Source organism: Diadema antillarum, unplaced genomic scaffold, assembly GCF_040938485.1.
Source record: "Diadema antillarum isolate AM-2024a unplaced genomic scaffold, OU_Dant_1.0 seq00000570_RagTag, whole genome shotgun sequence".
Taxonomy (NCBI): Eukaryota; Metazoa; Echinodermata; class Echinoidea; order Diadematoida; family Diadematidae; genus Diadema; species Diadema antillarum.
In genome coordinates, this window is record NW_027271508.1 from 322,672 (window position 1) to 337,289 (window position 14,618).

Sequence of the window (14,618 nt, forward strand, 5' to 3'; positions counted from 1 at the left end):
CAGTATCTGACACGTTAAGAAGAGAAGTATGGAGAACGATACAATAATTATTCATTTTGACATCTGGTCAGATTTCTGAAACCAAATTCGAGATTGAAAATTATCATACTATTCAAATATTCCCCTATATCCACTTGAGTACTTTTCTGACCGGTATGATCTTTATCAAACCCCTCCTGAGGTTTCAGTTTGAATATGTTAATCCACATGATCAAGAGAATGTGAATTCTTAGTGTCAATCAATTAAACATGTCTACAGGCTTAGACTAAATGCCCCCCCCCCCTAGTTCTATGTGCATTTATGTCATTTTTCACACCTAGAAGAATTGGTCAAATTTCAATTTTCTAGGTATGCATGGACCAATCTTCCTTAGCACTCGCAGTTAATTTGTTTCCAGTTTGATATCATTCATGAATGCTCATAATTTTTTTTTTGCACATTTGAATGCATGAATAAATGAATTTTAAGTATATCATTAATTGAATAAAAGACTTAAAACAAGATATGTACAAATAAATGGATGAATTTACAGAAACAAACAAATTAATGAAATAGATATAGGAAGAGAATTAAGTGGGCTCTGTGAAATCTCAGCATCAGCTTTCAAATACATTAGTGCAGTAAATATGTAGAAGAAAAAAAAAAACATTTCAAACTGCATCATACAATAAAAAAGTAAAGGGAAAAATAAGATTTGTTCAAGAGAAAGAATAATCTAAGATTTGATTTGTTATGTTACATATAGGACCCCTCTATGCCTAAAGAACATAAAGCTACATGATGCTGTCATGAACATAAAATGATTTTTCATACATAGTCAAACACTTAATTTGACAGGGATTCAATTTTTATATCCTCATCACCTAATTGTAGGGTATCATCATTTTCAAAATCACAGCAACACAGTGAAACTGATGACCAAAATCAGATTACATTTCACATTCATATTCTGAAAGACACAACAAGGCACACCACAGGTCTGCTGGGCAGATTAAATGGAGGGGCAAAATGAGCCTACTACAGATGCCACTGGTGAGACACGATTACTCCTACCTGCCTCTAGAGTGATGCCATCCCAAGCTCACTGATTCTCATCAAGGTATCAATGGTGAATGGCGGTCTTGATATCATCCTAGAAGAGCTCTGAGCAAATAACTCCTAGCCAGCGAGAGTCCATCACAGGAGAGCGAGACGGCGATAGGGAGAAAGACAGAAAAAAGAGGGGGAGAGATGGAGGGATGGCTAAGAGTGCATGCCCACTCGGCTTGCACCACTAGAAATCCGGATTGCACTGTTGCCATGCAATGCCACAGGGAGGGAGACTGCACGCAGCCCATAAGGCATCCCATTGCTCTAAGCAGCGTTACCGTGGTGCACCATCCACAAGCAGCATGCCTCCACCTATAACAGATAATTGAAGCGACCTTCCATCCGAGGCCTTCCAGGAATGCATTAATCACCAGCGGGACCACTTCACAGCGAAGCTGAATTCTGCGACCGACTGCGACTTGCTCCACTCTGGAGTGGCAGCCTGTTGATTCGTCCTCTGGGTTTTTTTTTTTTTTGTCATCCACAATAACTGTCCCTGTACCAACACAAAACTCCCTCACTAATCTCACAATACATATGGTCTTTGTTCTTGAATGGTGACTAAAGAGCCTTCAAGCATTTAAGGGTTTCAGAGAAGGGCATTTCACTCTGAAAACAGTATGATTCTGATATATCATTCCAGTCTATACTACACACTAGATCTGAGGAAATAATAGCATTGAATGAGAATCAATGGAAAACGGGTGAAAAAAAATACTAACCAGAAGTACAATTTAGACAACTTGACCACAGATTCATGTGCAATAAGTTCACAGTCCAACAGCACAGATACATCAGTTTTCTGTCAAATCTATTTTGCATTTCACAGACAAGAGTTATCAACACCAGATTTGATCAACTAGTACACTTTATGCCTTTCATGTGCTGGGAACAGAAAGCTGGAGTGACGAGAAGTGCAAGTAATGCAATGAATCAGCTAAGCAAATAGTTGAACAGTTTGAGTACCAGTACATTGTACAAACAGCTTCAGTCCATGGGCATCTTGTGCCCTGATAGTAATTATATGTGCAGATATTTTCTCCCTTCATTTCAGTTGCCTTGACTTGATTTTGATATCATTTAATGCAAGTATGCCAGTAAGGTTCATATACCTGCAACAGTAATAGGGGGGGGGGGTGGTAATGTACAGTATCATAAATCACTATAATGCATGCATGTCATTCACTTATAATGTAAAGATAACATATATGGATTTATACCATTTGATATCTCAGATGGGTTTACCAAAGTGTTATTTCATTATGCTGTGTATCATCATCATCATCATCATCATCATCATCATCTTCAACATTACACTTACAGAATGCAGCAACTTGAGCAAGAATACATCAGTGAAAGTTTGAGAAAAATCAGGGGAATGAGTACATTCAAAAAATTCTCCTTATATTTTCGTTATATCGTTCTACACATGTTACATCACAAACTGAAATAGTCTTGTCATCCAGCAGTGACAGCGCAGCCATTTTGAATGGATTGTTTGATTTTCCTCAAATTTTCACTGATGTGTTCTACTGATATTGCTGCGTTCACTCAATCCACATGTATGTATTAAGGTGAACTAGCCCTTTGAAGACGATAGGGTACATATACGTATGTGCATGTATGTATGTAAGCATGTAGATATAGACTGTAAAACGAGGAATGTTCGCGTGCATTTTGATTTCGTGAATTTCGCGAGCAGTAAAATTTGCGAAATTAAAATGCACAAGAAAGTTCTTGCCTACGCAGTATGCAATGGATGCCAGTGGCAAGTCAGGGAAATTTCATGCTGTGAGAAAGGCCGTCAGCTCCAATTCGCGAAATTTTCATGCCGCGAATATAACCAATCGTGTTCTACAGTATATGTATACTATATCTATATACATACATACATATGCATATAGACATAGATATACAAATGGGAGATGGAAAGAGAGAGAGAAAGGCAGATGGAGAGAGGAAGAGAGAGACAAAAATAGAGAAGGGGAAAGAACAGGCAGTGGGTTGGGGTGATGAAGTGAAGGGGAGATAGAGGGACCTGGCTACCACTGGGTGGCATGGATAATATTCACTGCTTGTCACTAGCCAATCAGACACTACAGAACGGCCAGGACTACTCCCATACCTAAAGAGTGCTGTCAGCCCTGGAAATATGTGGAAGGTCACTTAGGGTCAGGAAAACTACCACTTTCTTGGCCAAGTTTCCGATCTTGGCATTCCTGCCACCTCATTCCCGTGGACGCGCTATTTCCTTCCAAACATTCCTTGATTTAGAAATTTTTCCTTGCTGACATCACAGAATGATTGAGTGTACAATATGTGAGGCAAACAATTTCACTGTAGCATGAAATCACCCATCATATGATCTTGAAATATAAAAGCGAAGAATGTTTTAATCTTTTGATATCTGTCCTATTTTAACAAATGAGCTCACGTCGGCATGACACATGGAACATTTTCTTCTACCACATCAATAGGTTGAAAACAATGTATTTAGCAGGGCTTGAGCAAAAAAATAAATACAGATATTATTCTATCTGCAGGGTAGGCCCTAGATTGGTTTTTAAAAAATCGTAAACAAATAAAAGCTGACTTATTCATTATCAGATATCTAGACTGTCATTAATGATGTTGCACATGTGAAGAAAACAAACTGCCCATCCTTGATTCCATGTTCCCTCAATTTCTCATGATCTAGTTTTTTAAAGATTTTTTTTTTTTTTTTTTGGCATTCCTGCACTGCTTTTCTCCCACTTAATATGCAGGCCTATTATAGGCCTATGTATTCATTCTCCATCAGATGAATACATTACCCATAAGATATCCTCTATTGGCCACATATCAGCGCTACAGTTCTTAACATTCTCTCACATTTTCAAAATTGACCTATTAAGATAGTGTAATTCTTTCTGTCTGGAGGTCACTCTACTATGTGACAAATAGTCTAAGGGTTCAGACCAAAATGCCATCAGTACAGGTTTAGTCCCTTTTCTCTAGTTATTACAACATACCATAGATTACAATTATTGTTATCAAAATCAGTAGTACTGGCAGTAGTGGTGGTGGTGGTTGCAGCAGTAGTTGTTAGCAGAAATAAGCTCTATGCTCTATGGATACAAATGATAAAGATTAATGATACTGTACAAAAAACACAAAAACACAAAAAGTAGACTCGTAAACTTGCCATAAGCCTTTCCCTTTCAAAACTGAACCTCAATTTTTAAAAATAGTCCTCAAAGCTATTTTACTCACTCAAAAAAAGGAAAACATATTGGCAAGTTAACACTGTTTTTATAAATATAAGCAGTTTAAGCCAGCATTGACTGATTAGACCTATGTCATCTGATTATGATTTGTTTTCCTTTCAAGTCAGTTGAGAGGAACCACACAAGACATTCTGTTATAGAGAATTGGTATTAAAAAAATGTGAGAGTTGCGACTAGCTTTCTAAACATGGCAATGCACACTAAATATGATTTACTGGTACCCTAATATTTACTTGCAGCTTTGCCTAATCACTGGTAAAAACTCATCATATTCTTCACAGAAATCACACTTCCCCAAGGAGCGCAGTTGTACTTTATGATAGAATGAAAGTGTGAAACAAAGAGGATGATAGATAGATAGATAGATAAATAGATAGTCAAAATGGTCTTTATTAAGATTAAAATGCTTTGAGAAAGTATCACTCTTTGATTTTGCTAAACCTACATATCTATGCATTTGGTTGTTCTCTTTTTAAGACTGTTTCATTTTTTCTTTGCTTGCGCTTTGCTTTATTTCTTTAAGAAGAAAATACTGCATGATTGGTCAGGAACATGGCAAACTGGATGGCTAAGGAGTATACCGCAAGAGCTCTGAAGGCTAGACTATTTTTTCCAGCCAGCAAATTTGTCTCCTTAAGAATCTCCAATGGATTGGTTCCTATTTGTAGTTGTATATCCTTGACATCGTGTCAGAACGAATTTCACTCCAGCCTTTGAGAAGGCTGCACCAAGGTAATACTCCCCACTATGAAGTGTGATACCCGAGGGAGAACACATGAAAATGACTACCCTGATCTGTGATCTGGCACTTCCACAGTGTGATCAGTTACCCGCCCAATCAGTCGACCTTCCTCTTACTGACGGCGAATGTCTCAGTCTTGGGAAGAGACTACCTTCTCTTAAGGGCTTTTTACACTTGTAAATTTTTGCTTAGCCCCGGACCAACGGTGGGGCTAAGGGGGGGCCTTAGCCCCACCGTTGGTACGGGACTATCCTTAGCCCACTTTCTGTTTACACTCGTTTTTGCCAAAGTGGGCTAGCCCCACCGATAGTACGGTACTATCTGGCCCTGCAAAATAGCAGGGGTTAGCACTGCAATTGCGGTGCCAAGCAAGTGAGTGTAAACAGAACGAAAAAATAATCCTGGGCTAAGCGACGGAGACGAAGTCCGACCTTCACTGACCAATCAGAAACGAGGTAATCAAGTGCTGCTGGTGCGTGCGTGTACGTGTGTACACAGTACACAGCATAATTATGAATATTCATGTGGTTTGGAAAGTCCGGGGCTAAGAAATACGAGTGTAAAAAGGTCAGTTTTCTCCTTAGCCCCGGACAAGAGATAGTACGGGACTAATTGGCAAGTGTAAAAAGCTGAAAAAATTGGTACGGGACTAACGATAGTCCTGGGTCAGAGAAAGTCCGGGGTTAAGAAACACAAGTGTAAAAAGCCCTTTATTAGCCCAGCTAAGACTTGATCACCCTCAGCAATGCACTTCCTCAAGGAGACATGCAATGCTGTGCAAGAATTTTAAATTCCTGAACATATTCCATGCGCTCCTTTATACACATGGTTTCAAAGAAAATATAAAGACAGTTCATAATCCATATATCAAGCCTGAATATTTTCGGAGATCTCTCTCTTTCTGTTCTTGGCAAGAGTTCCATATGTACCCCCTGCTAAAACTGAAAAAAGTGGTATGTATAAGTAATATGATTAAATTTAGGTGGCTTGATAGAGTTTAGGGTTACGGTTAGGATGAGGGTTAGGGTAACACTGATCTCTCTGTCCTAGGGTAATGCGGATACCAAGAGTACTCCTTGGTTAGTGAGGGATACATATGGAACTCTTTCTCTGTTCTTTCCCTTACATGAATCCTCATAGCCAGAATCTTTGTATTATCACATAAGTACATACAGGTACTTAAATATACATGTATGACAGCAAACATTAATGTATCATATGTCACAAAGAATGCATTTCCAGTCACTTGGTGTGGCAGAGCATAGTTTACTGGTTGTACCTCAAATAGTCAGTCATCTCATACTTATGGTTTCTTTCAATTACATAATATCATGTTGTTAGTACAAATTTTACTCACATTTGACATAAATATACGTGTATGAACTTATGTAATCACAGGTCTAAGTAACACCATAGTGACAGAGAATGGTAGCCTTGCTTTAAGAGTATCATGAATGATCCTTGGGTAAGGTAGTGGTCGGTGAGATGAGCATCCGGCCACCATCTTGAAGACAGACTACATATTGGTAACGAAAGCCTTTCCAATTTCCCAGCTAAGCTGGGATGAAAGTCTGCTGTGACAAAGTAAAGCTTTACAGGAGAGTATATCAATAAAATGCTGGTGCGGGGCTAAATGTCAGCAAATAACCAATACTCCTCCCACCCACGGAGGAAAATATCACTGTTTACGTAGACATTTCGACCGCATGACCGTATCCATAGCAATGGACTATGCTGAGCTAGAAAAACTGAATTTATTTCTAATACTACACTGAGTACAGTACCTTTTAAATCCCTGTAAGGGATTGGCAATGTCTGAAAGATGACTGATGAGAAAAGTTCATAATTTTCACGAAATGTCATCTCTAAAGATTAAAGAACCCTTCACAAATTAGTTATCTTCTGCATAAAAAAAACATGCATAAGCTTTCCAACAGCACCATTTGATAGCAAGTTGTATTCATGACTTGGCTACGTGTACATGAACTCATTACATATCTTTTTTCTGAAGTGCGATGAAATAATGAAATATCTTATACAGTACTGCCGCATAAAAGTTACATGTACTGTATATAAACTCCTTACATTTCTTTTGCTGAAGTGCGCTGACATAATGAAAAGGAATGTTACAGCTGATGAGAGACAGTGGCAATCTAAGCAATGGATGAGGAAGAGGCAATTTCACGATAGTGAAACACCTATCTCACTGGAAGAGACATCGCCATGACTGCTGCAACTGATCAGTTGCTGCAACATATTTGACTCAAAAGACCCCCCCCAAAAAAAAAAAAAAAACAAAACAAAAAACAAAAGAGAATGGCTTGCATATTCAGCTAGAAGGGCAATGACTGAGACGTCTACAAACATAGAGACAACTTGTTCTCCTGGAAGTAGAAGAAATGTCGCCACAACATCTCAGAGACATCTTCTCAGCTTTGGAGATGTATTCGCAACATCTCCACGTCACTGCAGGCAGGTCGCCGTTAGTGTTTGGTGTCCACAAGATCACAGATGAAATCAGTCCTCACAACTTGGCTGCGACTAAAGGAAACGTTACACGGTAATGCTGCGGAAAAGTCTCTGAGATCAGCCAGAGACAAGAAAAAGTCTCTGAGAACGTTGAACATCTTTGATTTTCTTGTGACTCATCAGAAATCAGACTACTAGAGTAGTCTCCAGGAGACGTCGTGTAGACATCTCTGTGGGACCAGTGATATTTGAGTTGCCAACAGATTGCCACCAACAGTCTCCCAGCCAATGAGATACACACTCACCACTCCTGCAGGTGGTCTCTGGGAATGTCCTGCCTTTGAATGTTTAAAGTATGGTGAACGAGACATTAAAATCAAGAAAATCGTATAAAAGCAGGTGTGAAAGCAAAGGGAAATGTCTCCTAAAATAGATTTTTAATGTGACTTATTAAAAGATATTCGCGCCACTGAAAAATCGTGAGTTAAAACTGATTGGTTTGCTTCACCTGTATTCGCTCCGGAACAGCCGTCTTTTTCGAGCCCTAAAATATGACGTCACGAAATGAACAAAACCCTTTACGAGTTCAGCGGGACATCGAGGCCGCCATTCATAAAGCACGTATTTCTTGAATAGTGGATGCAATATCTGGCCTGTCTTTAGTCGCCTCTGCTTTCTCAGCTGAGACATTAAAACCTCCAATTTTTACCTTATATTGTACGGAAAGACTTTGAGTTTGACATCGAGAGTGAATTGAGTGATGACAGTGACAATGACACTGATGATGACAGTAGCAAAGTCAGAGTGGTAGAAGAAACGAGGAGGGGAGGCGACGGATATGGAAGGCTGTCGTGGACACAACTCGTTTGGGGCATACATGGAAACGGGCACACTGTCTCTCCATACGTATGCCCCAAACGAATCACATCCGCAACGGCTCTCCATAGACGGAGCCCACTGTGTGGATGGAGTGGTAGCACAGTGCACATTTCGTGATGTCATAATTTGGTCACCAAAATTTCATCGTCAGATCGGGGCTTGGTGGTCTAAAAAGGGTCTCAGAACACCATCTCTCCATCGTTCTGGAGAAGTTTTTACCTTCCGAAAGTTAATTATTCATATTTCTAGAGACTTAAGCTTTCCAGAAATATATATATCACCTTGTTTATGAATACCGTCCTTTTTTTCTTGTTCACCATACTTTAAGCAAATTCATGTCATTATCCAAGGATGCAGCTCTACAGACATCACACGATTTTCATTGTGATGGTATTTTAAAGATACTCATGAACAAATCCATGATGCACTAAACTGTAAAACCTGGAACATTCATCGCGAGAAGCTTTTGTGAATTGGAGCTGACAACATTTATCGCCGCATGAAACAAAAAGAATCTTGTTTGAGGGCATTGAAGGCTATTGGAGAATTGCAGGAGGAACGTGTTAAAATCATGATATTGCAGGAATTATTTTTTATGTAAAAAAACTAGAAAGACTCTAGAAGGGCCCTATCAAATTCACCACTGCAAAAGTACTTTGCTGTATTGAGCAAACTTCCAGAAAGAAATAGGTGATCAGTTTCATACAATACATACTGTTTTAACTATTTCCCGCAACACAAACTGAAAAGCCAATATTTTGCTTCCTTAATCATAAGGATGTACCATTTTTAAATTATAATTTAAGACTGTATTAGATGTCAATCTTTACTATTTTTTTTTTGTCCCACATTTGTAATCTGTCATTTTTGTTTTAACCAAACTTGATCTGAACAGGCCTCATGGAAGACTGGTAGTAACAACATGCTTCACGCAGCTGAATGAGGGTAACCCAGGGGTGTATCCAGGATTTTTTCCAGGGGGGTTGTAATCAAAATTTTTGGACCTTTTTTGCGAGGGAGCGGAGCGACCGACCGGGGGAGGGTGTGGGAGGGGGGTGTCCCCCCTCCCACGGTAGGGAGTTTTTGAATTTTATATCTTAAAATGGGGCCATTTGGTGCATACAAAAGTTACTTTTTCGGCATGGCAGTGCGTCTTAGAAATAAGGTATGGCATTGCCATTGAAATTAACTTACGAAATTTACGAGGTTTTTGACAATTTGCTGGAACACCACTTGGTCACTTGTTTTTTCTTGATTGTATATAGGGTAAAAAGCCCTCCAAAAATGTATCTTACAAAAAGTGGACCTTTTGAAAATTTGGGGGGGGGGGGGGGGTCGTACGACCCTCCCGACCCCCCCTTGCATACACCCATGTAACCTGCTGTAAATTTATTCCATGTTTTGATGGAGGGGGGGGGGAGGGCACAGGGGGACAACGTCCTAAGGAATACAACAAGCTAATATACAGAGAGTGGCCAAACGGCATCTTCAATTCAAGCCATTTATCATGATTAGATATAAAATTCCACTATTCTTCACAAAATTGGAATATATAGTTGCCAAGATATGAGTCTACTCCTGTTCGCCTCTCTTCAATTGCCATTATTCTTAATCTCTTCCTACCTCTTTCCCTCTCACTGTCTCTCTACTTCCATCATTCATTTCCCTCCCCACCCCCAATGATATCAACAAATTATCTGTATGTATAATCAAAAGGAATAACTGTATTTTGATAGCCACTTTGGCAGCTGCTTGGAAGGCACTGTACTTTAATGTACTATCTCTTTCCAACCCATCTGTTGGCCAAGTTATAAAGTAAAGATAATATATTTTTATGGACATCAAAATGCAGAAAAGGAGAGAAATATGCTGTTCTATGACTGTCATAATAATGTATGTGTATATATCCTCATATACAAATCGTATCCATCCATTTTTTTTTTTTTTTTTTGGCAGAGGAACTCTTATCAAAATACATTCAAATCTAAGTAGTGACTCAATCTGAATTGACAAACTATTTTAATACATGATGGAATGGTACTGATATGACAAGTCATATGAAATATATACTCTTAGGGAGTTCTGCATAGCAGGGATATGGTCTCTGATATTGGCAAAGCCCTCTCATAAATTCACAATGAAATGCTTGTGACTGCAGATATTGACAATGCCAGCCCAAATGTCAATGATGTTTACAGATATTTATGGGTCTCCCTTCTCCACTAAAATATAACTCCAACGAAAAAGGCATGAATGCTCAAGGGGGTGTATAGCAGCTGTGTCACGGACACATGATTTTTCATTTGTACAACTCTACTAACAAGGAAAATGTACATGGAAAGTCTTGTACAGAAAGAGTCTTCACAGGGTATAAAGTCCTAATACCTGGATTACAAAACCTAATAACAAAACCTTTTAAAAAATGTCATTAGACAAGGTTTCATTTTCAAAGTTCAAGTCAATTTCTAAAAGAGGAGATTCTCAGCTTTGAAATGATATCACTTACCAAATTCTATAGTTTGCTGACCCACTAAAATATACCAGTACGATAGAAAACAAAAAATACAGGAATGTACTTTCGAGGAAAGGGGGTTTGATAAGTAAAATACGAAGTATATGAAGTAGACTGCATCACTTTTACAATAATGTGTGGAACCAAATGGGACTCAAAACTCCAAGGCAAGTTCACTGTGAAGGGATTACCAGACTAACCTACACTTTAGGAGGCCTACATGGATTAACAAACATTCTATTAATGATTGTGTTGAAGTCCCAAAGCAACCGCTGACTAATTTGTAAATACGGTTTCTGTACCCACATTCACATACTGTACCTCATGGATGGAAAAGAGACAAAACCAATTTGAGACTGGGAAAAAAAAGAAAGGTCTGCAATAACTTTATCACAACATAAATAATACAAACTGTAATTCTATACCATAAATCAGGCAATTTAGCCCAAATGTTCAGATTTGTCGAATAAAAGGTAAATTCTTCTTCATCAAGAGCACAATTTTCTTTAACAAGAAAAAAAAATAGTATCATTCCTGTGTTTGAAAAAATAGCTTGCAGCCAGGTCTACATTTCAAAGGTATTTAAAGGAAAAATCCTGGAATGAATTGACGTGAACTTCAATATATCCTTGTATGATACAACTGTGTTGTAGCACTATGGTCTACTTTACAGGAACCCATCTCTGTGTAATGATATCATTGGTTTGCATTGAAGTAGCTCCGTGAGTTGACATAGCCTCTAGATAGATAATTTTGTTTTTCTTGACTTTGCTCCAAAGGACCCAGTAATTGTTACAATGCAGTGTTTTCACACTGACGTGTATGTATGTTTTTCCCCCTAATAATCAGGTCAACCATGTAAAACATACTGACTTGAAACATATTTTTTTTAAATGCGACAGTAGACACTGTGACAACCGACGCGGCTTGTCAAGAGGCACCGCAGGGATATTTGAGAGGAGAATATCACAAAGCCATGTGTTCAGCTGTACTTACCCACATAAATATTTCATACTTGCTCCATCAAGAAGCTCTCCTGGAATCGTAACATCTGGCATCACAGACACAATGCTGGCAAGAACACGCCTACTCAAAGATCAAGTTAATGAATGCGCCGCAAATCCGGAGGAAAAAAGTTTGCAGTTACACAACGGCTCTGCGGTCCACTATTTCACCACGTTTCAGCTACATGTGAACTCATGGGTCTACAAGGCTTGGTTCATTGTAGTTTGCTGACGCCCTTCGTGATGCTGAGACCTATAGTATCACTCACAACAAAATGCGTAGACAGAATCTGTAATTACAAGAAAGACAAACAAAAAAGATCAGAATCAGAGAAATAAGCGGTAACTGACTAAAAAGATTGCAGAGAGGAATGAGAAACAGAGAAAAAGACAGCTCCATGCACACCCCACGGCAAAAAATAAATGCCATTTGGGAAACTGTCAAAAAAGTATCATTTTTCATTGTAATGATTTGGCATGGAAGGAAATAAATTTTACTCTGGATTTGTATTAAAACTCCATTAAATTAGAGCACTTGCACATTGTGCAAATGAAATGTTTGATTATATGGATACATATTAAACTGATCACCTTTGAACACATTAGTTGTTGTAATAGTACCTGCCATTTACAGTACCTCCTTTGAATCTACTCTTTTTCCTTTCTGTAGCAAAAAAACAAAACAAAAACAAAACAAAACAAAAAAGAAAGGCTGCTGAAAAACATTTATCCAATAGTGGCAAGCCAGAAAAGCAATAAGGAGTCAAAAGGGGCCGTCTATGTCATGAGCTTTTCATCCAAACAGAATGTTCTCAAGAGGCAAAATGACAAACATACAGAGGTTTTCCTTTCTGACAGACATACAAAATAATCCAGCCATATCTTACTTGCCACCAAAGCTTTGTCAGTCATTCAAAAAACATCATCACAAACTTATTCATCATACTGCCCATTCAAGCACTGGTGTCTTTTTACAGCAACAAGGGATTACAACATCATAACTCTTTGAGTCTAAATGCAAAGACTACACCGATGTACGCCAATGTATCAAATACTGCAATAGTATCTTGCGGTTATCCGCCAAGTTTAGCGGTATCACCGAAGGATGATGATGAAGGAATATGGAAACATGTGTTTAAAAAAGAATGTGTTTCACATTAAACTTTTCTCTTTATATCTGTGGATACTGCTCATCACACCATAAGCCTTCTCAATTTCGTATCATGCGACCGGAAAAACGTGGAAGCAACAGGAGAAAGATGAGCACATGGATGATACCTAAATCTTCCTCTCATGCACTATTGTGCTCTCAAGCTCTGTGACACTATTCCTTATCTTTAGTGTGCGTGGGCATGCCTGTCCTCACAGGAAATGGGGACATCTACTAGGTATCGTTTACACCTCATGGCAATAATAAATTCAATGGAAGCCCATCTTCAAGTTCCGGCTTGCTCTATGGATGCAAAGAAATGTCCTACTGCATGAATTCAAGCAACAATGAGATCAGAAGGTCAAGGAAAATGAGACTGCCATCAAATCCCTCTTCCACTGCATACAAACATCCATTTATGGATTATCTTTGGGGAATCATGAAAGGAGCTAATCGGGAGAAAAAGAAAGAAAGAAAAGAAAGGGAGGCGAGAGCACCAGTAGGCCTAAATGCAGCCCACATTCTGAAAGATCTAATGTTCGAGCAGATCAATGATTTGTTTCTTTCTTTCTTTCATAGGATATTTCTTTCCTTGACAACAACCAAGTTACATTGTGTTATATATATATTTACCTTTCACTGATGCACAAACAGGAAGAGAATGAAGGGCCGAGAGGGGCTACACGATAACCAACACAAAAACAAAAATCAAAAAGCGGCTCACAAACTCATGAACGAAGAGGATGGCATCGGGATGAAGACAAAAGGTCAACGATCCATTCAGACATGAGAGCAAATCTCTGAGTGCCTTTGGGTCAATGTGCCAAATTATCAGACAAGAAGAAGAGACAACAGATGCGTCCGTTTGGTGATGGAAATGATAATGTTCATCCACACCCACTTCAAAATCAGTGGTTTTGCCCATCATCCTGACAAGATAGCTGCCAGGAAAAAAAAGACAGAAATGATCGGGATGGTTTGCTTCCGACCTAAAAGGGAAGCAAACTATTACTATAAACTGTAGGGGCACACCACCAGTGTTATGAGAAAGCTGCTGTGTCTCCTATCCTTGGCTAGCACATTCACCTCTTTGTGGTTATGTTCACACAAAAGCTAATCATCAATGGTAGCTAATCACTGATGATAAGATCTTGCCCCCTGTGTTACAACACATGTCCACATGATGCCTAATAAAAAAATTGAACTTTCGAGCAAGAGTCCGTATCACTCAATGATCAAACTACAGAACCGGACGAAATACACACGTGTAGGCTATAACTAGCAAAAAAAAACGTGATCATAGCGGGAATACAGTTCTGTACAACATGCTCTGGAGGTACATGCATTTTAGACCTGGAAGCTGAAAGAGAAAAGGATTCACAGAGAGGTCAGGATAACTTTAGAATTTGTTGATGATCGTGTGTCCACACAAAGAGTTGAGACCCCCGTGTCTGGTGGATAAAATAGAGCGTAAACCCTGAGAAATCTTGTGGTTTATAATCATCA

General features: G+C 38.9%; 1 protein-coding gene across 1 annotated transcript in view; it reads right to left on the reverse strand.

Annotated features, from left to right (window-relative positions):
• LOC139735361 (uncharacterized) overlaps positions 1 to 14,618 on the reverse strand; it is a 75,531-nt gene that overhangs the window by 37,406 nt on the left and 23,507 nt on the right. Inside the window, exon 3 of the mRNA XM_071646108.1 lies at positions 11,955 to 12,252. The gene's annotated coding sequence lies outside the window, so the exon portion shown is untranslated. The remainder of the gene's footprint in view (positions 1 to 11,954; positions 12,253 to 14,618) is intronic.